Here is a 27,087-nt window from a genome sequence, read left to right as displayed (position 1 = left end):
GGTTACTGTATTAAACAGCACTGATCCACCTCCTCCCTCAGGTTACTGTATTAAACAGCACTGATCCTCCTCCCTCAGATTACTGTATTAAACAGCACTGATCCTCCTCCCTCAGGTTACTGTATTAAACAGCACTGATCCTCCTCCTCCCTCAAGTTACTGTATTAAACAGCACTGATCCTCCTCCCTCAGGTTACTGTATTAAACAGCACTGATCCTCCTCCCTCAGGTTACTGTATTAAACAGCACTGATCCTCCTCCTCCCTCAGGTTACTGTATTAAACAGCACTGATCCACCTCCTCACTCAGGTTACTGTATTAAACAGCACTGATCCTCCTCCTCCCTCAGGTTACTGTATTAAACAGCACTGATCCACCTCCTCCCTCAGGTTACTGTATTAAACAGCACTGATCCTCCTCCTCACTCAGGTTACTGTATTAAACAGCACTGATCCTCCTCCTCACTCAGGTTACTGTATGTACAGTATGTAACGGAGGCAGGGAGAATCCTCCTCCCTACTGGTGTGATTAAAGTTTCAGAGTAAAACCATCAGCTGGTTCATCATGTTGGAGTCAGAGAGGAGTCCTCCTGACTTCTACCTCTTTCCAGAACAAGGAGATTGTCCCTCATCGATAATAATAAGCCACGCTGTATAGTAGAGGCGTGTTAGCAAACTGCTAATGCTGTGGGGCAAATCTGCTGGTTTCCATTTAATGAGCTTTAGAAAATCCCCCCTAAAGGGCCCAGAATTATAACAATCACTAAATAGCCCAGAGACCTCAAATGGGACCGGAAGCCTTGTGCTCTGTTCCTTGGCAGATCCACGTCCATGTTCTCTGTTGAAAACAATGATCCAGCTCAGTGCAGATCTGCTGAGGTGTTGCTGACCGGATCAATAACCCAGAGGTGTTGCTACACTGATCAATAACACAGAGGTGTTGCTGACCGGATCAATAACACAGAGGTGTTGCTGACCGGATCAATAACACAGAGGTGTTGCTACAATGATCAATAACACAGAGGTGTTGCTGACCGGATCAATAACACAGAGGTGTTGCTGACCGGATCAATAACACAGAGGTGTTGCTAAACTGATCAATAACACAGAGGTGTTGCTACACTGATCAATAACACAGAGGTGTTGCTACACTGATCAATAACACAGAGGTGCTGCTACACTGATCAATAACACAGAGGTGTTGCTACACTGATCAATAACACAGAGGTGTTGCTACACTGATCAATAACACAGATGTGTTGCTACACTGATCAATAACACAGAGGTGCTGCTACGCTGATCAATAACACAGAGGTGCTGCTACACTGATCAATAACACAGAGGTGTTGCTACACTGATCAATAACACAGAGGTGCTGCTACACTGATCAATAACACAGAGGTGCTGCTACACTGATCAATAACACAGAGGTGTTGCTGACCTGAGGATCAATAACACAGAGGTGTTGCTGACCGGATGATCAATAACACAGAGGTGTTGCTGACCGGATCAATAACACAGAGGTGTTGCTGACCTGATGATCAATAACACAGAGGTGTTGCTGACCTGATGATCAATAACACAGAGGTGTTGCTGACCTGATGATCAATAACACAGAGGTGTTGCTGACCGGATCAATAACACAGAGGTGTTGCTGACCGGATCAATAACACAGAGGTGTTGCTACACTGATCAATAACACAGAGGTATTGCTGACCGGATCAATAACACAGAGGTGTTGCTGACCGGATCAATAACACATAGGTGTTGCTAAACTGATCAATAACACAGAGGTGTTGCTACACTGATCAATAACACAGAGGTGTTGCTGACCGGATCAATAACACAGAGGTGTTGCTACACTGATCAATAACACAGAGGTGTTGCTACACTGATCAATAACACAGAGGTGTTGCTACACTGATCAATAACACAGAGGTGCTGCTACACTGATCAATAACACAGAGGTGTTGCTACACTGATCAATAACACAGAGGTGTTGCTGACCTGATGATCAATAACACAGAGGTGTTGCTGACCGGATGATCAATAACACAGAGGTGTTGCTGACCTGATGATCAATAACACAGAAGTGTTGCTGACCTGATGATCAATAACACAGAGGTGTTGCTGACCTGATGATCAATAACACAGAGGTGTTGCTGACCTGATGATCAATAACACAGAGGTGTTGCTGACCGGATCAATAACACAGAGGTGTTGCTGACCGGATCAATAACACAGAGGTGTTGCTACACTGATCAATAACACAGAGGTGTTGCTGACCGGATCAATAACACAGAGGTGTTGCTGACCTGATGATCAATAACACAGAGGTGTTGCTGACCTGATGATCAATAACACAGAGGTGTTGCTGACCTGATGATCAATAACACAGAGGTGTTGCTGACCGGATCAATAACACAGAGGTGTTGCTGACCGGATCAATAACACAGAGGTGTTGCTACACTGATCAATAACACAGAGGTGTTGCTGACCGGATCAATAACACAGAGGTGTTGCTGACCGGATCAATAACACATAGGTGTTGCTAAACTGATCAATAACACAGAGGTGTTGCTACACTGATCAATAACACAGAGGTGTTGCTGACCGGATCAATAACACAGAGGTGTTGCTACACTGATCAATAACACAGAGGTGTTGCTACACTGATCAATAACACAGAGGTGTTGCTACACTGATCAATAACACAGAGGTGCTGCTACACTGATCAATAACACAGAGGTGTTGCTACACTGATCAATAACACAGAGGTGTTGCTGACCTGATGATCAATAACACAGAGGTGTTGCTACACTGATCAATAACACAGAGGTGTTGCTACACTGATCAATAACACAGAGGTGTTGCTACACTGATCAATAACACAGAGGTGTTGCTACAGTGATCAATAACACAGAGGTGCTGCTACACTGATCAATAACACAGAGGTGTTGCTGACCTGATGATCAATAACACAGAGGTGTTGCTGACCGGATGATCAATAACACAGAGGTGTTGCTGACCTGATGATCAATAACACAGAGGTGTTGCTGACCTGATGATCAATAACACAGAGGTGTTGCTGACCTGATGATCAATAACACAGAGGTGTTGCTGACCTGATGATCAATAACACAGAGGTGTTGCTGACCGGATCAATAACACAGAGGTGTTGCTGACCGGATCAATAACACAGAGGTGTTGCTACACTGATCAATAACACAGAGGTGTTGCTGACCGGATCAATAACACAGAGGTGTTGCTGACCGGATCAATAACACAGAGGTGCTGCTACACTGATCAATAAGACAGAGGTGTTGCTGACCTGATGATCAATAACACAGAGGTGTTGCTGACCGGATGATCAATAACACAGAGGTGTTGCTGACCTGATGATCAATAACACAGAGGTGTTGCTGACCTGATGATCAATAACACAGAGGTGTTGCTGACCTGATGATCAATAACACAGAGGTGTTGCTGACCGGATCAATAACACAGAGGTGTTGCTGACCGGATCAATAACACAGAGGTGTTGCTGACCTGATGATCAATAACACAGAGGTGTTGCTGACCTGATGATCAATAACACAGAGGTGTTGCTGACCGGATCAATAACACAGAGGTGTTGCTGACCGGATCAATAACACAGAGGTGTTGCTACACTGATCAATAACACAGAGGTGTTGCTGACCGGATCAATAACACAGAGGTGTTGCTGACCGGATCAATAACACAGAGGTGTTGCTACACTGATCAATAACACAGAGGTGTTGCTACACTGATCAATAACACAGAGGTGTTGCTACACTGATCAATAACACAGAGGTGCTGCTACACTGATCAATAACACAGAGGTGTTGCTACACTGATCAATAACACAGAGGTGTTGCTACACTGATCAATAACACAGAGGTGTTGCTACACTGATCAATAACACAGAGGTGTTGCTACACTGATCAATAACACAGAGGTGTTGCTACAGTGATCAATAACACAGAGGTGCTGCTACACTGATCAATAACACAGAGGTGTTGCTACACTGATCAATAACACAGAGGTGCTGCTACACTGATCAATAACACAGAGGTGCTGCTACACTGATCAATAACACAGAGGTGTTGCTACAGTGATCAATAACACAGAGGTGCTGCTACACTGATCAATAACACAGAGGTGCTGCTACACTGATCAATAACACAGAGGTGTTGCTACACTGATCAATAACACAGAGGTGTTGCTACACTGATCAATAACACAGAGGTGCTGCTACACTGATCAATAACACAGAGGTGCTGCTACACTGATCAATAACACAGAGGTGTTGCTGACCTGATGATCAATAACACAGAGGTGTTGCTGACCGGATGATCAATAACACAGAGGTGTTGCTGACCTGATGATCAATAACACAGAGGTGTTGCTGACCTGATGATCAATAACACAGAGGTGTTGCTACACTGAGTTTTGAGCAGCCAAGTACTTCTGCTACAGCATCGGCATCATCCACTGTCTTACTGCAGGTACACAGGCTATATGTTGTATATTACTATTGCACTTTACTGTTACATTTGCACTCTGGTTTTTCACATTTGCATTTTACTCTCTGACCACTCGCTCTGTGCCAAGTGAGAGTAGGGCTTGAGATGTTTGAATGGCTTTTCTAAATGAAGTGTGTAAATCCAATATTTCGAAATAAAACTGGTGTTTTTATTTCATGCAATGCTGTTTGTCATTTCAGCACCAGGCGCTGTCCACCTCAAGCCTATATAGCTGTTATTCAAGTGTGTAAAACTGCCCGTTTTATTATCGAAGTATTGGAAATGGAGATCACATACTCTTTATTTTGACATCGGATAACGACGACATGACAGAAGTTGAACAGCGTGGGAACAAATTGTGTAAACTGGCGCTGCGTGCCTCAAAAACCTACAGTTCTCAACCGACACCTCTCGACTGCTGAATGAATGAATGAATGAATGAATGAATGAATGAATGAATGAATGAATGAATGAATGAATGAATGAATGAATGAATGAATGAATGAATGAAAACTTTATTTAACAGATTGCAGAATGGGTACAATACAGTACGGCTCAATACATAATAACATAATTGTTAAGGGGATGCAGACCAGAGAAAGACGTTTGTCTTGTTTACATCAGGGTCCCCCATTTTCAATTCATAGGGACATTTATGACATACATGACATACATGACATCATGACATTTATGGCATAGGGACATACATGACATACAGGTATATAGTACTGTTACATTTGTGACATATACGATATGCAAATATACAGTGACACTGACAGCGACCCTTTCTAGTTCAGTTCTAATGGCTTGCTTATAAACATCGATGTTCTCATTTATCTAAGTTATTATTCGCAAATCTAGTTAATTCAAATAGCGTAATAACGTTATAGAATAGCAGCACCCTGGTAGCAAAATCGTTTTCTCCAAGCTTTTTCCAACTCACCGCAGGCCACTGGTATAACATTAAATATCAAGCTAACATTTCCAGCTAATTACTGTTATTGTACTGTTATATCAATCATTGTGTTTTAATGGATGTATGAAACATGCTATTCTCATGTACTTCCAGTAGGCTACTGGTCAAGACAGACAAGGACCAGCAGAGCTCGGTAAGATACAATTATATTGTATCTCTCCATCTTTTCTTAGTTAGTGAAAATGGACTATATCGCTCCAAGAGGAAAAGGAATATACACTGGTCTAAGGACGAGGTACCCACCCTTAATGCATCTACTTATAATTGCTAATTAGTTCACCATCAGTAAATAGCATTGTGCTTGTAGCTACTGGGTCCATATCACATGATCAGTATTGGTACAAGTGACATCACTACTGGATGGAAACAATCCTCAATTTAGTCTCAATTGGATACCCCCCCCCACACACACACACACACACACACACACACACACACACACACACACACACACCTGTCTAGGAGGTAAGCTCAGGGTCTAAATGGCCTATTTGGTCACTTTTCTCCTTTCCTCCTCCAGGATGAGAAGCTAATAGGGTTGGTTGATGAATGGGGCACATATGGCTGGTCTTTAATAGCTGATCACTTCATGGCAAGTATTTTATATTTAGGTCTCTGAAAGGCTTGCATCATTTTAAAAGGGAGGGAAGCATTGCATGAATCCTTAGAGTCATATTTCCTCGTTGTGGTGATCTAGACGTTGAAATTTAAGTCTGTTATATCATCTTATCAAACAAATCAACATACCACTCTTTCAATACAATTAACCAGGATGTCCCAACCAATTGGGGTCCCCTGGTAGGAAAATGTGTTTCCTCCAATGCCTTTTTGGCTGTACAGAAACAACAGCCTACAATAGGAGAAATGCACATGAACATTTTCATGTGATTTAAAAGTTGGGATCAAAGGAATTTCACAATGTCAATATTATTATTATTATTATTATTATTATTATTATTATTATTATTATTATTATTATTATTATTATTATTATTATTATTATTATTATTATTATTATTATTATTATTATTATTATTGTTATTATTATTATTTTTTTTATTTTTTATTATTATTATTATTATTATTATTATTATTATTATTATTATTATTATTATTATTATTATTATTATTATTATTATTATTATTATTATTATTATTATTATTATTATTATTATTATTATTATTATTATTATTATTATTATTATTATTATTATTATTATGCCATTTTCCCTAAGGGCCCGGCTACATCAATCCACTGTGTCCGTTCGTCTATGTCTGTTTTGAATTATTTCTTAATGAGGAGTATCCGTTTGTTGGAAAGGGCTGATGATGAGTCAGCCAGATTTGTGTCCGTTATGACAGACAGAAACGTTTGGAGAGGATGAACTTTTGAAATTGATGGATACGTCACCGTCCATTAGCAAAGCTGTGGTTTCTGCAAACACACGATTACGTTATGGTCTAATTTAAAGTCAACAATACCTTCTGTCTGTTTTCTGTCAGTTTTGTGATTAATCAATGTAACCGGGCACTAACTCTATGTTGTCCTGTTTTATTTCAGTATAAAACACATGTGCAGTGTCAGTATCGATGGAAGAGGGTACTCAGCCCTGAGCTGGTCAAAGTCTTGTCCTCTGTCTTTCCCTTTCCTTCCTCAATAGGCATTTGTATGGATTAAAACCCCATTAAAAAAAACTAAAAGGAATTACTGACACAGATATCCAAAGCTTTGGAATTTAGATATTTCCTTAGATGCACACAAGGCATTAGTTATTAGTTAGTTAGTTATAACAGTAACATCAACAGTACAATGCGCAAACAGAGACTTGGGCGCAGATTTACCTCTAGGTGGCAGTATCATCAAGGTATATGGCTTGGGCAGCCCTGTGGCCCAAACTTGTTGGCCAAGCCACAATAATTTTTGTTTGAGTTTTTTAATAAAATAAAACATTTCAAAACTGATTTTCTTTCCCCCTTCTATTTTAGGGTAGGGTTAGGCATGAGGTCTCAAAAAAAATAATAAAAAAAGGAATTTCCCTTTATTATTCCCTCTGTCCTGATACATCCATATCTAGGTTCTTGAGTTGGTAAGCAGGTATGGCCCCCAATGGTCTCTCATCGCCCAGAGCGTGAACGGGCGCATCGGGAAGCAGTGTCGTGAGCGCTGGCACAACCACCTTAACCCAGATTTGAAGAAGACGCCGTGGACCCAGGAGGAGGACAGGGTCATCTATGAGGCCCAATACATCATGGGGAACCACTGGACTCAGATCTCTAGGCTACTGCCTGGCAGGTAAGGGTAGACTAGAATGGAATGGGATGGAATAGAGTAGAGTAGAGGAGAATAGAATAAACAAGAAAAGAACAGAGGGTTGCGATCGATCGGAGGCAATGGGACTCCAGCTGCTTTAGATTTTATTTTCTGTTCTTTGAAAAATATCAAAACAAAACTAACAAAACAAACAAACAAAAAAGGTTTTATACCGATCTCATTTTGAGCCCAGCCATGGTACAATGATACCATGGTGGAAAACAGCCTCCATGTTATGTTAAATGAATGTTGTTCCTGGGCGCTCCAGTAGCACACCACTGTCGCGAAGCGGTCGTCCCGGGTTCTTTTTCCCAGTCCCGCCGACTGTAACGACCCCAGGCCCAGCCCTTGGTGGGCCTGTTATGATAAAGACATTGGACATTCCCTACCTCCTGACAGTGGTCTCCTACCTGGTCTCCTACCTCCCTCTAGTGGCCAGATGAGCCAGATGGTGCAGGCGGCCATTTTGGTCTGGTTAAATATAATAGAGTTAATTTCCACTTGTTTGTTATCTTGGGCCATCCCTGCCTTTGTTTGATGTCGTCTCCCTGTCTGGTTGTTGTGTGTCTTATTGCCTTTTGTGTCCAGGTTTGATTATTCCTTTTGTGGTCTGATTTTGTATTCTTTGTTTTTGCCTGGCTGTGCCAGGTGTGGCTCATCATCGTTAGTCTGTGTATATTAGTGTGTTTCTCTCTCTCCTTGTCGTGGCGTCATTTCCTCCAGTACCTCGGTGTTCCCCTGCTCGTCGTGTCTCCTGTCTTCTCCCTTGCCTTGCTGTGTTGTCTTGAGAGTTGTAAGTAGATTAGTATTCCGTTTTTGTTCATCTTTGTTTTCTCGTGTCTTCAGTTTCGTTTTTGTATTAGCGCCAGCTTGGCTGTGCCATTTATGTTTATTTTTGTAACGTGTCGTCGTCTAAAGTAAAGTCTATATATACACGTTATCCTGCCGTCTCTGCCTCCTCCATTCCTGTCCGCAAACTGAGTCCTTATTGCCTTCCCTCACTACCCCACCAATCGTAACAGCCGACCATTTGCCCCATGTCTTCCCTACCTCTCCTCCCGTTCTCCCTCTCTCCCTCTATCTGTCCTGCGTGGCCAGAAAAAGCTGAAAATGCTATAAATAAAAGTTTTTAAAAAATGAATGTTGTTCCTCTAAGTGCACTCCTAACCCTCTATGCTACTGTGTATAGAGTATAGAATCTATATAAAATAATAGAAGAGTATACACTGTAGAATAGAATACATGTATACACATTTAGCTTTAACATGACAAGTGCAACAGTAGAAGGTGTTCAAATTCTATTATCACCAACATAGCAAGTAGTGGCAAATAAGTCGTGTTAGTACTGAGGACAAGCCAACCGTGCCCGGCGATAAACGTGGCCTACAATGAATAACGACAAGGAAGAAACAAGCAATTCTTTATTTTCATGTTTCATGTTGATATTGTCAGAAATACAAGAAAATAATAGAATACAGAAATAATTACCTTTATGTTGAGACTGGAATTTTCTTTGTGTAAAACATTGGCAGAAATGTATACTGTATGTAAGCATATGATATGTATGTAATCCATTACATATATATATGTAGAAGGGTGGATTATCCCTGCTTGTGGGAGTAGTAGTACACAGACACTGGGTAGTAGGATACTATAGTATTGGACCTATATGTACCCCCGTCTTTGGCCCGGAACATCGTTCTGGAGGGCCTGCAGTTGGAGTGGATGGGGCCCAGGATCCACCAACCTGGGGATTGGCACTCTGGTCTCCCTCGCCCTCCAAGGCGGTCAGCAGCAGCCCCCCACACACCCTCACTCCCTCAGTACCTCCGACAGCCTTCCCACACCCAGTGACTGTCAGTTCAACAGTATTATTGGTCTTCCCTTTAAGCAGTACCCTTCCTTGACCACCTGTATAGACCCTTCAAATGCTATTCTGTAAATGGGGTGTAAGGGTTAAATGATTAAGTCACAATATTTACAGAGAGGTTAGAATAGCAAATGGAACTCAAAGAAAGAGACACACACAATGATCCCAATTAGGTCTACTTTAGTGAAGACTGGGCAGGTTATACATTACAACGTTAATTCTTAATATATGGCACCGGGTGCTCTTGTTATCAATGTAGGGGAAGCTCTTCCCACCATAGGCACCAAGTGCTCAATACATTAAACCACCCCGCTTGTACTGGGGGAACCCAGGCATAGAATGTAGACACATTGGGCATTCAAGAATCAAATAAACAAATAACAAAATAAACCAATAAATGTGGGCCCACGTTACCAAAGAAAACCTAACCTAAGCCGGCTTAAATTGTTTGGGGTACCCCTTAGACACTGGTTGTTAGCGTTCACTTCAATGGACGTTGCTGTTGATACACGTGGTACTGTTAGTACTTAGCCAAGATGGCGGACCCACTCTTGTCACCGCTAGTCCGGATGACAAGATGGTGTCGGCGATCCGCGAGCACAGCCAGCAGGCTGGGCGAACAGCAGGCAGTGGTTAGCTGGCAGAGCTTGCTGTATGGCGTCCTCTGCTGGTGGGAAGAGGCGTCCTCTGTAACGTCTGGGAAGCGTCCACCGCTGCTGTTGCTGGCTTGCTTCTGTCGCGCGAGCTAATACTTTGGCTACCTTAAACACAGCTAAGCTTTGGGTCTCGACGCACCCTCCTGCTATTCGGTTACACTGCTAACGCAACGTGGCTGGCTATACCACCGGTCTCTTCAGCGCCTCGCGCCCGGTAGTCTACTCAAGTCAGACGGAGCCGTTAGCAGCATACTACTATACCGCACACAGTAACTACTATAACCCGATAACGTTAGACGTTAGTCTCGTTAGCTCTAGACGTTAGTCCTTGGGTTCGGTTTCTCTTACTCACACACTATCGCTGATACTTCTAGGATAACCCGTCACTAGCAAGTATGTCTCATCACCCGCCGCTCGCTCCAACGGGGCTCTCCAACTTCACTTCTTCAACGGAGCTATTCCAAAGCACACGCCCGTTGTGGCTGCGACCGTTCACGGCCAAGTCCAATGCCGAAGAGAGCTTCCTGCTCCCCTCGCCTCCAGGTAACTCCCTCTTCCTCGTTGCTTGCTTCTCTCCACTGCTCCACCTGCCACCACTGCCACTCCGCCCCCTGCTGGAAACCTCCACTGGTCCCACTCAAGGACCGCTCCAGAAAGGGAAAAAGGGCTCAATGTTATTGCTAGTAATCCATACTGCATCTGGAGAAGAGTAGCACCTCACCTCGTCGTTAGACTGGGCGAGCTATCCAAAGGAACACTGTTAGGCTATCCAAAGGAACACTGTAAATCACACGTTATACACACACAGGGAAAGTAACAGTTAGTTAGCACTACTGAATACTTTGTAGAATATTCAGGCTGCTACATATAGATATATATATATATATATATAGTATATATGATGTATGCAAACATTTTAAATTATTGTAATTCCCATGTCCCCACAAAGAAGGCGAGGGTGTTCCCGAACCAGAAACCATGGGTGGACAGTACTATCAGAGCAGCTCTGAACTCTCGCACCACTGCTTATAACCTTGGCAGAGAGTCAGGAAACATGGAAGAGTACAAGACAACAGTCTACACTCTGCGCAAGGCTGTTAAACTTGCTAAGAGGACGTATGCTGACAAGATGGAGGCACAAATGGCACAGAATGACACAAGAAGCTTATGGCAGGGACTGAGGACGATAACTGACTACAAAGTCAGCGCCCCCTCCCTCGCGGACCAGCTCAACACCTTCTACGCGCGGTTTGGTGCAAACAGTGGCACTGCTAGCTCAACGGCTAGTGACGTCACTGGCGCGCCGGCTGTTGTGGAGGGGGGGGGGGCATCCGCGGGGGGCGGGGACGCTCTCTCATTGACGGTACACAGTGTGAGAAGAGCATTTATGCAGGTGAACACCAGAAAGGCGCTGGCCCAGATGGAATAACAGGACGCATACTTAAAGGTCAACCTCCACGTTGTATTTTTGTTCAATAAACAATGTGGACTAGGCCAACAGTGACTTTCATGAAGAATTGTAAAAAAAAGTATTGAAATTGACCCAGTTTTAGCGTTTTTATCAAAACATTTTGTCTGCCCAACACAATCAACATGCACTTGCATATTTTAATCAATGGTTTATAACGTGCACGTGTAATGTCGTCACAACAGGTATTGGTCACCAGGGGTATCACCAGGGGGCGCTGAGAGTCACACAGCTAGTGGCAGGCAGAGAGCCTTGCTACCATAGATATATGCTTGCTACTACTAGCCGAATGGAAATGTATCTGTTTCACCTCACTATTGCTCCGTGATTATAGCCATCCATCCATCTCTAAAGCTAACCACGTTACCATATTTGTAATAATGTAAATCATTGTGTCGTTGTACACATTGTGTTTATAACGTTAGTAGATAACATAGCTTAGCTTGGTAGCTATTGTGCTAACAACATATCCCGACATCCGGCTCGCTGGCCGGCATGAACGGCCGACCCAAAATGGTTCTCTCCTCTCTGTACACCCCGACCCCACGGGTGCCCTGCCGGGGGGCCCATGGACGCGACGGCGGCGGCAGCCGCAGGGCGCCCGAGCCCGCAAAGGCTAGTGTTACACGATAGCTATGAGCTAACTAGCGCTGCGGGCTCCGGCGCCCTGCGGCCGCCGCTGTTGTCGAGTCCACAAGCTTCACTCGGTGCATCAGTCACGAAAGGGGCTATGATGAGCTTGGCAAGCCAGAGTAAAACACAGTTTTCATTCAATCAATCAATAACAACATTAACCAGACTCTCGTTGTGTCTATTATGCTAACGCTAACGTTACCTCATTGTGTCTATTCTACACAGATAGCCTCTCGTGTCTATCTGCTAACGTTAGCATTAGGCTAACTAACGTTACGTCCCTAACCCCCAACAACAAGCGTAACTAATCAGCGATCTTTTTGTCAGACTAAACTCTCCGCTCGGTGGCAAATTGTGTTGATGTCGGTTTTGTTTCATCAATAAATGAGGCAGAATACACAGTGACTGTATCCTTTTTTATTGCACTCGTTTCTTGCTGCAAACGTACAAAAGATATCCTACGCGAGACATTAAAGATGGCGGCGCGGACATTCTGTTTTCGTTCAGACTCCCCAAACAGTGACGTCACGCGTCTCTCTTCTGACCAATCAGTGGTCTGCAGTTTTTCACGTGTCATTTCTGGAGCTCTCATGCTGATCACCAGCAGCCCCGCCTCCCCACACGGAGACAAACTGAGTACTTTATTTTAGTGGAAAAGCAACATTAGATTCGGCTCATTAATATGCAAGCCACACCTGTTGTGACGTCGGCGTTTTGATAAGCTTTTTTGATTCGCGCGTGCATGTTATTCGTGCGTGGACCTTTTTAACTCTTTCAGAGTGGCATTTCCGGTGTCAAATGGAAATAAATAAATAATGAAATTATATACCAATGATGTAAACTACCCATAATTGATCAGTAGGGTTTAACCTAGAGGTTGGCCTTTAAGTCCTGTGCTAACCAGCTAGCCCCTGTGTTCACCACCATATTTAATCGATCCCTGAAGGAGTCAGTGGTCCCTGCCTGCTTCAAGATGTCCACCATTATCCCGGTACCAAAGAAACCCTCCCCAGCAGGTCTCAATGACTACAGACCGGTGGCACTCACCTCTGTGGCCATGAAATATTTCGAGAGGCTGGTCAAGGACCACATTTATGCCTCCCTCCCCAGTGATATGGACCCTATGCAATTTGCATACAGGCCAAACAGGTCCACTGACGATGCGGTCTCCAAAGTACTGCACAGCACCCTCTCTCACCTGGACCGTCAGAAGGGGGGCTATGTGAGACTGTTGTTCATTGACTACAGCTCAGCGTTCAACACCATAGTCCCCACCAGACTGGTTGACAAGCTGATCGAGCTAGGTCTGAGCTCCGCTCTGAGCGCCTGGATACTGGACTTTCTGAGTGAAAGGCCCCAGGCGGTCAGGGTGGGGGGTCAGACCTCCAACACCATCACCCTGAGCATTGGGTCCTCCCAGGGCTGTGTTCTGAGCCCCCTGCTGTACTCACTATACAGTGCAGCTCAGTCATGAATTGAAAATGGGGGACCCTGATGTAAACAAGACGAAAGTCTTTCTCTGGTCTGCATCCCATTAACAATTGTATGTATTGAGCTATACTGTATCAGGGTCCCCCATTTTCAATTAATCAGGACATACATGACATACAGATAGACAGTACTGCTACATCTATACATTTATGACATACCAGATTTGCAAATACAGTACTGTTTGTGATACAAAAAGAGTCCAGAAAAGAGAGTAGGCCTATATACATTTGACATAGAAACTGTACATTGGAGGAGGTTGGGTAGGTGGGGGGGGACTGTACATTGGAGGTGGTTCTGGGGGGGGGGGGTTGGGTAGGAGGGGTGACACCCTTTACAATTCAAACTATTTGATAAACTTCTACTTTCGGCCCGGAAATGCATTCTGATAAACTGGATTAAGGATAAGCCTCCATTTTTACAAATGTGGTATAGAGAGATCTTCGGTGTGCTACCCCATGAAAGACACTGTGCAATGCATAGAGGCAACAACGCTTCCTTTCAGGAGGTGTGGGCCCCACTATTAGACTATTTTCCTGCTGAAATTTCTCGGATCCTTCTAAAGGCCCAGTGCCCCATTGTATGGACAGACCTAGGATAGGAAAAAATAAATATATGTCTACATGTGAATGGGCTCGAGGCAAGTGCAATACTGTACAGTGCCTGTCTTGGTTTGCTTTTCCTTTTTGCTTGTTTTTCTTTTTGTTTTGTTTTTGCTTACTTATGGTGTGGATGATGGCATAGAGATGAACTGGAGGACCCCCCCCCCCTCCATTGTCCCAATGTGTGTTTTTGTAATGTAAGTAACTGTACGTGAAAAATCTATATAAAAATATATATATATCAAAAAAGAACAAAAAAGAACTAAATTAGTTCATTTTTGAAACCATGAACTGTGAACTGAACTAGTTCATGTAGAAAGTGAACTTTCCCAACACTGATACTATGACTGTGGTAAGTTTTAAGGGGCTAGCGTTACACAATAAATTAGTTATAATAATACCACAAGTGTGGATTCACTCGCCCAAAGGGTCCTACTAATCACCCCAAAGTACCAGAAAATACCAGAAAATACCAGAAACTACCCCAAAATACCCCAAAGTATACCCCAAAATACCAGAAACTACCCCAAAATACCCCAAAATACCAGAAACTACCCCAAAATACGCCAAAATACCAGAAACTACCCCAAAATACCCCAAAAGTATACCCCAAAATACCAGAAACTACCCCAAAATACCCCAAAATACCAGAAAATACCAGAAACTACCCCAAAATACCCCAAAGTATACCCCAAAATACCAGGAACTACCCCAAAATACCCCAAAATACCAGAAAATACCAGAAACTACCAGAAACTACCCCAAAATACCCCAAAGTATACCCCAAAATACCAGAAACTACCCCAAAATACCAGAAAATACCAGAAACTACCAGAAACTACCCCAAAATACCCCAAAGTATACCCCAAAATACCAGAAACGACCCCAAAATACCAGAAAATACCAGATAATACCAGAAACTACCCCAAAATACCCCAAAGTATACCCCAAAATACCAGAAACTACCACAAAATACCCTAAAATACCCCAAAGTATACCCCAAAGTACCAGAAAATACCAGAAATTACCCCAAAATACCCCAAAGTACCCCAAGATACCCCAAAGTATACCCCAAAGTACCAGAAAATACCAGAAATTACCCCAAAGTATAACCCAAAGTACCAGAAAATACCAGAAAATACCCCAAAATACCCCAAAGTACCCCAAATAGTGTGTAATAGTGTAATAGTGTAATAGTAGTAATAGTGTGTAATAGTGTAATAGTGTGTAATAGTGTAATAGTGTGATAGTGTGTAATAGTGTAATAGTGTAATAGTGTGTAATAGTGTAATAGTGTAATAGTGTGTAATAGTGTAATAGTGTGTAATAGTGTAATAGTGTAATAGTGTGTAATAGTGTAATAGTGTGTAATAGTGTGTAAAAGTGTAATAGTGTGCTAGTGTAATAGTGTAATAGTGTGTAATAGTGTAATAGTGTGTAATAGTGTGTAATAGTGTGTAAAAGTGTAATAGTGTGCTAGTGTAATAGTGTAATAGTGTGTAATAGTGTGTAATAGTGTGTAATAGTGTAATAGTGTGTAATAGTGTAATAGTGTGTAATAGTGTAATAGTGTGTAATAGTGTAATAGTGTGTAATAGTGTAATAGTGTAATAGTGTGTAATAGTGTAATAGTGTAATTTTGTGTAATAGTGTGTAATAGTGTAATAGTGTAATAGTGTGTAATAGTGTAATAGTGTGTAATAGTGTAATAGTGTAATAGTGTGTAATAGTGTAATAGTGTGTAATAGTGTAATAGTGTGTAATAGTGTGTAATAGTGTAATAGTGTGCTAGTTGTAACTGAGGGGTACAATTCCCTGACTGTATTAATCAAGTATTGATATCATTAAATCACTACCGTCTATGTACTACTGGCCAATACTGTACACAAGTATATTAGATTAGAACACTTCCACAATAACACGGTTTTCCACACAAAATACTTGTTTACAATATTTATTGCATAAAGAATATTAGATTACATTACTTTGTCACTTTAGATGCGCTTATAAGGCAAATAGAATGTGCAGGCAAATCAATAATGAATGTTTAGGAATTAGATCTAGGGATATTCTGGGAAAGGGTGTACTACCGGTTGTAAGCCAGCAGGGGGGGGGGGCAATGCTCTATGAATGTCAATGGTCCACGGAGCTGTAGCAAGGCACCTGGAGACGGTGTTTTACTCCCTGAGTCAGCGGGGAAAAGCAGCCTGGTCCCAGGATGCGCGCCGTGCAGGTGAAAGCCGTGGAGTCTCTGGTACAACAGAGGCGGGCTTGAGTGATGTCCCCACGGGCACGTGGATCCCACAGCAGTGGGTGTAGACGGTTCTCTGCTTCCAGCAGCTTGGTGAAGAATGAAGAATAATAATCCTTGCCGGGAAGTGGCACTGCTGGCGGGGTGTAACTCCTCCGTGGTGCTGCTGGTCCGGTGTAGATATCCTCCGGTGCGGTAGTGCACGGTTGAACTTGACGTTACTAGACTATTAGCACGGGCAATAAGTGCTCTATGTAGACGCACAATTACTCACTCCACGTGGTCTTTGACTCGTAATGAAGGCTTTACTAATAAATAGAGAACGATACGTTAAACCAACGTACTAGGATAACACGAGGCTCTATCTTGGGGCAATGCGAGCCCTGCTCTGCCCACGTTGCGTAGTGGGTGAGACGTTGCTTGGATAACTGGAACAGAACGAGACTGAACGGGACGAGGGACTAAGAGACTAAGAGAGAGTTCTACTTTACTTGCGCCATATATATATGCGCTGTGAACAAATAGTACCATTCGTATTTCGCCAGCCGTATTCATGGGCAGAAGCTGGGCATGTACAGACATATCTCGTCGGTACCTTTGAAGTCAGCTCTAGGGGGTAAGGCAGTAGCGCCGGGGGAACACTTCCAATAGGAGAACGAATATTATGGTCTGTCCTGTAGACTAAAGGGATATTCAGTGCATATTGTACAAAGAACACACAAGGGATATCAAACGATATACAAATATTATACATGGGATCTCAGGCAATAAATATATATATTCGGTTTAATCTGACCCTTTGTAACACTAGTGTAATAGTGTAATAGTGTGTAATAGTGTAATAGTGTGATAGTAGTAATAGTGTGTAATAGTGTAATAGTGTAATAGTAGTAATAGTGTGTAATAGTGTAATAGTGTAATAGTGTAATAGAGTGTAATAGTGTGTAATAGTGTAATAGTGTAATAGTGTGTAATAGTGTAATAGTGTGTAATAGTGTAATAGTGTAATAGTGTGTAATAGTGTAATAGTGTGTAATAGTGTGTAAAAGTGTAATAGTGTGCTAGTGTAATAGTGTACTAGTGTGTAATAGTGTGTAATAGTGTGTAAAAGTGTAATAGTGTGCTAGTGTAATAGTGTAATAGTGTGTAATAGTGTGTAATAGTGTAATAGTGTGTAATAGTGTAATAGTGTAATAGTGTGTAATAGTGTGCGTGTGTGTGTGTGCGTGTGCGTGTGCGTGTGCGTGTGTGTGTGTGTGTGTGTGCGCGTGTGCGTGTGTGTGTGTGTGTACGTGTACGTGTGTGTGTGTGTGTCTGGGTCTCTAGCACTCAAGATGGATTCCAACTTGTATGGCATCTTGATGGAGGAGCTGTGGAACAAGGGAAACCAACCAGGGGGGGAGAGAGAGGGGGAGAGAGAGAGATAGAGAGAGAGAGAGAGAGAGAGAGAGAGAGAGAGAGAGAGAGAGAGAGAGAGAGAGAGAGAGAGAGAGAGAGAGAGAGAGAGAGAGAGAGAGAGAGAGAGAGAGAGAGAGAGAGAGAGAGAGAGAGAGAGAGAGAGAGAGAGAGAGAGAGAGAGAGAGAGAGAGAGAGAGAGAGAGAGAGAGAGAGATGGGGGAGATGGAGAGAGATAAGGGGGATAGAGGGAGATGGAGAGAGAGAAGGGGGATAGAGGGAGATGGAGAGAGAGAAGGGGGAGAGAGAGAACGGGGAGAGAGAGAGAGAAGAAGGGAGAGAGAGGGAGGGAGGGAGGGAGAGAGAGAGAGAAGAAGGGAGAGAGAGGGAGGGAGGGAGGGAGAGAGAGAGATGGATAGAGAGAGAGAGAGAGGGGGGGGGGAGATGGAGAGAGAGAGAAGGGGGAGAGAGGGAGATGGAGAGAGAGAAGGGGATAGAGGGAGATGGAGAGAGAGAAGGGGGAGAGAGAGGAAGAGAGAGAAGAAGGGAGAGAGAGGGAGGGAGGGAGAGAGAAAGATGGATAGAGAGAGAGAGAGGGGGAGAAGAGGGGGAGAAGGAGCTATTTATATAGCTCTTTTATCCAAAGCGCTTTACAATTTATGCCTCACATTCACTCACACACCGACGGCGGAGGCGACCATGCCAAGTGCCAATCTGCTCACCGGGAGGAGCAGGGCTTAAGTGTCTTGCTCAAGGACACTCGGACACGCCGCCGGGAGGAGCCGGAATCGAACCGGGAATCTTCTGATTAACCAGACGAGCGCTCGGCTCTACCTCCTGAGCCCTCTATGTTTTTTATGTCTCACTCTTTGTCTCACTAAACTTTTACTGCGTTAATCCCTTCCTGGATGCAGCCAGAGTACAGAGTGCCTCAGTCACTACAGCCATAATGTGGAGACACACACACACACACACACATATGCACACGCGCGCACACACACACACACACACACACACACGCTGTCACATAGCAATGTCACAAGACAATATAGAATAAGCTGGACCGGGCTGTATGTGAAAACCAGCCCGTCCAGTAGTGCTTTTAAAGCACCGGTCCCAGGCAGGTAAAGAAAATAACACAAGGCGTTGTTCCAAATAGTAAATGATATTTATTATAGCAGGGATTTAAACCCACTGTTCCCAAAGAGGAAATAATATTTATTATCGTGGGGATTGAAACCCACAGCACAAACACAAAGGGGAAAAGGTAATGGGAGAACAAACAGGCAATATCTAAATACCACCAAACACCACTAAGCAAAATATAATGTAAACACTGGGAACCACCCAGCCATAGAGCACTTACAGTATAAGGGAATACTAATTATATATATATATATATATAATACAATATGATATAATATAATATACAGTGTTCTACTTAGCACCAGAGCAACACAAATAGATAAATATATATATACTCACTTCCAAGCAGGAAGGCAAATGGCTCTAAGGCCCACAACAATATTATATATATCCTGCTACTGGAGTCCACACGCAGTGGCAAACAAAACAATGGCAAGTCCACACACAGTGGTCAATCAATGGCAACCTCACGAAACTCTGATCAGAACTGACAGAGTGAGGCGCCCCGATGTTGTGTCATCTCCACTCTATTAACCACCCATCTCCACTGCCTGTTCCAAGGTGCACCAATCAGATGCAACCAATCCAATCAGGGAGATGGGTGGCATCTGTGAATAGAAACAGAAATTAGGAGATGACACAACACCACACATAACAGACAACACAATAAATATACTAACCTGATGTTCAGATGGTGTCATAAATACAGGAATAATGATAATGCCCAACCCACGTACCCATGTACGTCACACACGCACACACACACACGCACACTATTACACACTAATACACTATTACACTATTACACACTATTACACTATTACACTATTACACTATTACACTATTACACACTATTACACTATTACACTATTACACACTATTACACTATCACACTATTACACTATTACACACTATTACACTAGCACACTATTACACACTATTACACACTATTACACTATTACACTATTACACACTATTACACTATTACACTATTACACACTATTACACTATTACACACTATTACACTATTACACACTATTACACAAAATTACACTATTACACTATTACACACTATTACACTATTACACACTATTACACTATTACACACTATTACACTATTACACACTATTACACTATTACACTATTACACACTATTACACACTATTACACTAGCACACTATTACACTTTTACACACTATTACACACTATTACACACTATTACACTATTACACACTATTACACACTATTACACTTTTACACACTATTACACACTATTACACTATTACACACTATTACACTATTACACACTATTACACTATTACACACTATTACACTATTACACTATTACACACTATTACACTATTACACACTATTACACTATTACACTATTACACACTATTACACACTATTACACTATTACACACTATTACACTATTACACACTATCACACTATTACACTATTACACTATTACACACTATTACACTATTACACACTATTACTACTATTACACTATTACACACTATTTGGGGTACTTTGGGGTATTTTGGGGTATTTTCTGGTACTTTGGGGTATACTTTGGGGTATTTTGGGGTATTTCCTGGTATTTCCTGGTACTTTGGGGTATACTTTGGGGTATTTTAGGGTATTTTGGGGTAGTTTCTGGTATTTTGGGGTATACTTTGGGGTATTTTGGGGTAGTTTCTGGTATTTTCTGGTATTTTCTGGTATTTTGGGGTATTTTGGGGTAGTCTCTGGTATTTTGGGGTATACTTTGGGGTATTTTGGGGTCGTTTCAAGTTCAAGTTCAAGTTCAAGTTCTTTAATAGTTGTCATACAGAAGTACAGAATACTTTCATACAAAATGCTTCTTACTGTTACGCTCCAGAGACTGTGCTAGACAAGATAGTATCAAATAACATAATAACATAATATAGCATGAATTTAGAAGAAGAAAATGAGGTCACAGTGTTCGGTATAGACATATGTACAATGTTCTGAGTTACCATATAATATACAATACACAATACTATGCAGTGTACTAATGTACAGTACTATCTAGTGCAAAGCAGAAATGGGATGAGGTACAATTTTAGGTACAATTTACAGTAAGGTGTACGAGTTGTAGTGCAATCCTTCATCCATAAATATAAAGTGTGGGGAGTGGGTGCTACAGTGTGTTTGTTTAAAGTGGGTGTGTGCTATAAGTGTGTGGAGTGGGTGCTACAGTGTGTTTGTTTAAAGTGAGTGTGTGCGTGTGGATGTGTGTGCTATGTGCGTTTGGTGGTTGTTGTTGTGTAGTGTTCATTCATTGTTCGTTTAGCAGCCTGATGGCCTGGGGATAGAAGCTTCTTCTGAGTCTTTCTGTGCTCGCCTTGAGACTCCTGTATCGCTTGCCTGACCGCAGCAGTTCAAAGAGGCAGTTGTTCGGGTGACTGGAGTCTTTAATGATTCTCTTAGCCTTGCCCTTGCAACGCTTGTAGTAAATGTTCTGGAGGGTGGGGAGCCCCCCTCCAATTGTGCGTTCGGCTGAACGTGTCACTCTTTGTAGTCTGCTTTGGTCTTGTGCAGTGCTATTCCCAAACCAGGAGGTGATGTTGCCGGTCAAGATGCTCTCTATTGTACATGAGTAGAAGTTCTTAAGGATCTTCTGGCTGACTTGGAACTTCCTTAGGCGCCTGAGGAAGTAGAGGCGTTGTCGTGCCTTCTTCACAACACTGTTAATGTGTGTGGTCCATGTCAAGTCCTCGGATATGTAGGCTCCGAGGTACTTAAAGCTGTTCTCAACCGGTGCCCCGTCGATGCTGAGGGGGCTGTAGTCCTTGACCCCCGACCTCCTGAAGTCCACAATCATCTCCTTTGTTTTGCTGACGTTCAGGGAGAGGCTGTTTTCCTGGCACCATCCCGCCAGGACCTTGACCTCTTCCAGGTAGGCCCTCTCGTCGTTGGCAGAGATCAGGCCCACCACCACTGTGTCGTCAGCAAATTTGACGATTGTATTGCTACTCCGCTGAGCCACACAGTCGTGTGTGTACAGGGAGTAGAGGAGGGGACTCAGAACACAGCCCTGGGGGGCCCCTATGTTGAGGGTGATGGATGAGGAGGTGCAGTTGCCTGCTCTCACCACCTGGGGTCTGCCAGTCAGGAAGTCCAAGACCCACTGGCAGAGGTCATAGCCCAAGCCCAGGTCCCTGAGCTTGGCTATGAGCTTGGCTATGAGTTTCTGGTATTTTCTGGTATTTTCTGGTATTTTGGGGTATTTTTGGGTAGTTTCTGGTATTTTGGGGTATACTTTGGGGTATTTTGGGGTAGTTTCTGGTAGTTTCTGGTATTTTCTGGTATTTTGGGGTATTTTTGGGTAGTTTCTGGTATTTTGGGGTATACTTTGGGGTATTTTGGGGTAGTTTCTGGTATTTTCTGGTATTTTCTGGTATTTTGGGGTATTTTGGGGTAGTTTCTGGTATTTTGGGGTATACTTTGGGGTATTTTGGGGTAGTTTCTGGTAGTTTCTGGTAGTTTCTGGTATTTTCTGGTATTTTGGGGTATTTTGGGGTAGTTTCTGGTATTTTGGGGTATACTTTGGGGTATTTTGGGGTAGTTTCTGGTAGTTTCTGGTATTTTCTGGTATTTTGGGGTAGTTTCTGGTATTTTGGGGTATACTTTGGGGTATTTTGGGGTAGTTTCTGGTATTTTGGGGTATACTTTGGGGTATTTTGGGGTAGTTTCTGGTATTTTCTGGTATATTCTGGTATTTTGGGGTAGTTTCTGGTATTTTGGGGTATACTTTGGGGTATTTTGGGGTAGTTTCTGGTATTTTGGGGTATACTTTGGGGTATTTTGGGGTAGTTTCTGGTATTTGCTGGTATTTTCTGGTACTTTGGGGTGATTAGTAGGACCCCGCCCAAACCCTGTAGCTGTGCATCGCAGTCAGGAAAGGGGCTAACTAGGTCGATAGTCCAGCAGCGTTATGTCCTATTCATCAATCTCACAATATTCGCTAACGTTAGACAGATGGAATACAGCCTTCCATCTAAAAACATAAATGAAAACTTACCACAGTCATGGTATCCATAAACTTCAATCGGTTCGGATCCTTTGAAATGAAAATGTAAACAAACACTGGTGTCACGTTAGAAAGTAGCACTGCGTTGCGTGAAATCACTGACTGAGCCCAGAGAGGAGTGGTTAGGCAAAAAAAAAATCCGAGTATATTTGCTTAAAAAACGTAAATGTCGAATTCAATTGTTTTTTATTTCTCCACGTGGTAAATACGCAGGTCACAACATGTTTACAGGAACGTTTTGGAGTTGTATTTGGAGTGTATTTCGGGACTGTCGGGAACTTCAGGGTAAAAGTCTGACCCACTTCCAGTGATAAAGCTAAGCTACGCTAACGGTGCGGGCGTTCCCTAAGCCTAATGCATGCAGATAGACAAAAAAGGTATGTATCTTCTTGTCTAACTCCAGGGATGATGTTAAATAAGCTAAGAGGAAATTGGTAGGGGAGAACGGGGGACGTTGTCACACGGGTAGGTTGTCACATTCATTATATTTCACCACCAGAGGATCCTGTCTCCCATACTTTGGTATTTAAATGTCCAGAATTGGGGTCAGAGTTCACCTACATTGTCATATTTGGAGTGAAACAGCTGAATTTGAGGTGAGAGGACTTTTTGTGTTTTTCATGTCCATTTGTAAATATTCCGCTCCTCAGTATTTTTCTTCTAGGCTTTTACACAATTGGTTTATAATGAAACAATTATTACCCTTAAAAAGTGTGAAGGGATAGTTATAGTTTAGATCAGGGGTAGGCAACCCTAGGCACGCGTGCCTGCATAGGCACGCGGGGGCATTTTCATAAGCACAGGGGGCAGCATAAAAAAAAACATTTATTTTTTTTTGCTTTGAAATATTATAGTGAAATATTTTGCACTGTTGTCTCATTTATCTTTTTGAAATCCTCCCACAGGTTCTTTTTACTACCACATATTTAATTGAGACCCTTTATTTGTTTATTATTTCAATTTAGCTGGAAATACATTGCTATATCATTCAGTAACATTTGCGGAGCCTTATAACAAAAACATTATTACGGTCACCATTGTGACCAGTGGGATTAATCAACACATTTTATTATTTATTTTTCTATTTCATTGAACATTGCACATGTTAAAAGCAATTTTTTTTACTCAAAGTATTACCAAGTCAACTTGTGTTCTTAAAACAATGACAATAAACATAGTTTTATTAGGTTGAAATAATGTGGTTGTGTACTTATTTTTCTGTTAACTTATTATGGATTGAAAACTGAAAACCTTAATGCACAGTAACTGAACTCAATATTTTAAAGTTCTGGTAACTTATTATTATAATTTTTTTACAGTGTAGTCTTGCGATCAATCAAAACTTATTTACACAATATACCTCATATTCACCCTCCATTCACATCCTGGTGTTCTCCATTAGGCCTGTAGGTGGAGCTATGACAGCACACGTACAGTACACACACCGATGGTGTGTGATGTGTCCAAAAATGAATGGGCAAATGTGAGTGAAATGGTCGCACTGTATGCAGCTGTTTGTCTGCATTGCACCCCCCCCCCCCCCCCAACTCAGATTTAGGGTTGATACAACCATCATAATAATATTGTTAATAATAACAATAACAATAATGATGTAATAATGTAAAAATTATCATTAAAAAGACCTGATTATGAGAAAAAAAAATTACGATGCATGGAATATTGTTGAGGCACACTAGTTACAACTATATTTCAAACAGGCACTCCATGTCAAAAAGGTTGCTGACCCCTGGTTTAGATTGTTGTTAGCTAGCTAACTAGTTGTTAGATGGCTGTTAGCCTTGATGCTATCAAGACATTCCAGTTGGGGTTGGTCGTCACATTTTATTTGGGGTTGGTTGTCACATGTTACAACTATGAATTGAAAATGGGGGACCCTGATGTAAACAAGACAAACGTCTTTCTCTGGTCTGCATCCCCTTAACAATTGTGTGTATTGAGCCGTACTGTATTGTACCCATTCTGCAATCTGTTAAATAAAGTTTTCATTCATTCATGTTGTGTAGGCTATTATTGTTAGGCCGATTTATTGTGTTCTTATTTTGTTATATATGTAGCGACCTGAAAATAGTCTATTATTCAGATGTGCTAACTTGCCTTTTACCTCCCTTTTGTACACCAAGACATTCGAATTGGTTTCATTTATATTCGCACAAACAATGACACAGGCGTCTCCTTCTTCTATCACTGGAAGATGGTTTATAAATGACATTACTCTATTCCCCATCCTCCCCTTGTGTGACTGGCAGGCGGGACCAGCAGGGGGCAGTAGCAGACAGAGAGTGTTGGAGAGAGATGGAACGTGATATATGGGAGCGGGAGACGGAAAGAGAACCTCTTCGGCTTTGGACTTGACTGTGAACGGTCGCAGCCACGGCGGGCGTGTGCTTTTGGAATAGCCCCGTTGAAGAAGTGAAGCTGGAGAGCCCCGTGAGATAGCCACGGGTGATAGGAGGTACTTGCTAGTGGACACGATATCCTAGCAGTACCAGCGATAGTGTGTGAACAATTAGTGCAGAGCCAGGCACTAACAATCGGGTTATAATAGTTACAGTGTGCGGTATAGGTAGCGTGCGGCTAATGATATATCTGAGTTCACAGTAGTCGGGTTATAGCAGTTACTGTGCCGGTATAGTGTGCGAGCCAGATACGGGCGTGGACCTACAAGCAGTCTGCTTCGGCTGTCAACAGCTGTCTTCACCGGTGTCCTGCATCAGCTCTGCACCTGGCTGCCTGCAACACGGGAGTGCGCGCCGACCAGCAGAGGTCGGCATCGCCCAGCACACGCTCTCAGCCAACACTGCCTCCCTGCTCCAGCTCCGCCTGCTAGCACCTGCAACGAGAGCGTTCGACGCCATCTTGCCACCTGGACGGTGGTGGAGCGGCGCGGCCGCCATTTTGGTAGAGTAACATTAGGGCTTCGGTGCCCAGGATCTATTGCACGTTACACAGTGTGGTGCGGCCTGCGGGCGAAGTTAACGTTGCTAACTACAGACCCCAAACATTACATGCCGGCATTAGCATAGGGCTTTTGTTTTGGGTAATTGTGGGTCCACACTTTTGTTTTATTTCCTTTTCTTTGAGTGTGATAACATGTGTGTTTATTAATATTTTCCCATTCAATTAACCCTTCCCTGTGGGGAAGTTACAGACCTAGTGCCTTATAATTAAAGCCTTTGGAGGTATTATTCTGGCCGTATAATCAAAGCCTGTTGAGGTATTATACAGGGTGCAGACCCAGACGTGGGTGATGAGTCAAACACAGTGAAGTATATTAGCCCTGATATTAACCCAGAGGTGGGTGCATGATATACGTGTTTATGAGGTATTGAGTTACACACCGGAGCTATAGTAGGACTTCAGTCCAGTAGACCACTCCTATTAAATAATTGTAACTGACAGTATAATTAACATAAAGACTTGAATGGGGTTCTGTGTGCGTGTCCATTCCTGTGCCCAGCATTAACTCTTTTGGTGTGGGTAACGTATATATGATTAACCTCTTCCTACCCAACTCTCCCCTTTTCATTGTAAGGTTTCTAGGGTCGTTGAGGGAGGGTACTGCTTGCGGGGGGAACTCAGAGTATTTGATTACAATTCAGTCACGAGGTGTGGGAGGGTCTAAGGAGCAACTGGGAGGAGTGGGAGCGTGTTTGGGAGTACTGC

The sequence above is a fragment of the Notolepis coatsorum genome (genome assembly GCF_963971535.1).
Source record: "Notolepis coatsorum genome assembly, chromosome: 1".
NCBI classification, from domain to species: Eukaryota; Metazoa; Chordata; class Actinopteri; order Aulopiformes; family Paralepididae; genus Notolepis; species Notolepis coatsorum.
This window is presented reverse-complemented; position numbering follows the sequence as displayed.